At 48.0% G+C, this 981-nt stretch overlaps 2 non-coding genes across 2 annotated transcripts; both read right to left on the bottom strand.

Moving 5' to 3' along the window:
• Positions 1-237: 237 nt before the first annotated feature.
• On the bottom strand, positions 238-356 carry LOC119344192. The gene has a single exon (XR_005166494.1). It is a non-coding gene; the product is annotated as a 5S ribosomal RNA (ribosomal RNA).
• Positions 357-723: 367 nt separating this feature from the next.
• LOC119344190 lies at positions 724-842 on the bottom strand. The gene has a single exon (XR_005166493.1). It is a non-coding gene; the product is annotated as a 5S ribosomal RNA (ribosomal RNA).
• Between the last annotated feature and the right edge of the window lie 139 nt (positions 843-981).

Below are 981 nucleotides of genomic sequence, written 5' to 3'. Positions count from 1 at the left end.
CTCAATCACGGAGACGAGTTTTCCACGGTTTCCACCCCTCCCTCCATACCGCAGCAACACGAGTTTTTTCCACCCCTTTCAGAAAGCGCTCTTCGCGCCACAAAGCCGCCCCAAGACGCGCGAGCAATGAGCATCGAGCTTAAACATATCGCAAACGTCAAAAATAATATAACGGGATTAATATATATCGCGCACGTGCGATATGTTTGTCACAAGGCGCAAAAAATAATTATAAAAGGAATGCAACACGAGGACTTCCCAGGAGGTCACCCATCCTAGTACTACTCTCGCCCAAGCACGCTTAACTTTGGAGTTCTGATGGTATCCGGTGCTTTAGTGCTGGTATGATCGCATCCGACATGTTTCCCCGTCTTCGTCCCTTATGCTTGCCACTCCCAGGTCCGCTCCAAAGACGATTCTACATTCTCACTACCATTACAACCATTCCCTAACAATGTATAATGTCCTATACTACTTACTCTCCCGCTCAATCACGGAGACGAGTTTTCCACGGTTTCCACCCCTCCCTCCATACCGCAGCAACACGAGTTTTTTCCACCCCTTTCAGAAAGCGCTCTTCGCGCCACAAAGCCGCCCCAAGACGCGCGAGCAATGAGCATCGAGCTTAAACATATCGCAAACGTCAAAAATAATATAACGGGATTAATATATATCGCGCACGTGCGATATGTTTGTCACAAGGCGCAAAAAATAATTATAAAAGGAATGCAACACGAGGACTTCCCAGGAGGTCACCCATCCTAGTACTACTCTCGCCCAAGCACGCTTAACTTCGGAGTTCTGATGGAATCCGGTGCTTTAGTGCTGGTATGATCGCATCCGACATGTTTCCCCGTCTTCGTCCCTTATGCTTGCCACTCCCAGGTCCGCTCCAAAGACGATTCTACATTCTCACTACCATTACAACCGTTCCCTAACAATGGATAATGTCCTATACTACTTACTCTCCCGCTCAATCAC

The sequence above is a fragment of the Triticum dicoccoides genome, unplaced genomic scaffold (genome assembly GCF_002162155.2).
Source record: "Triticum dicoccoides isolate Atlit2015 ecotype Zavitan unplaced genomic scaffold, WEW_v2.0 scaffold158634, whole genome shotgun sequence".
NCBI classification, from domain to species: Eukaryota; Viridiplantae; Streptophyta; class Magnoliopsida; order Poales; family Poaceae; genus Triticum; species Triticum dicoccoides.
The sequence above is the reverse complement of the archived record's forward strand: the minus strand, read 5'-3'. Positions and strand labels throughout refer to the sequence as shown.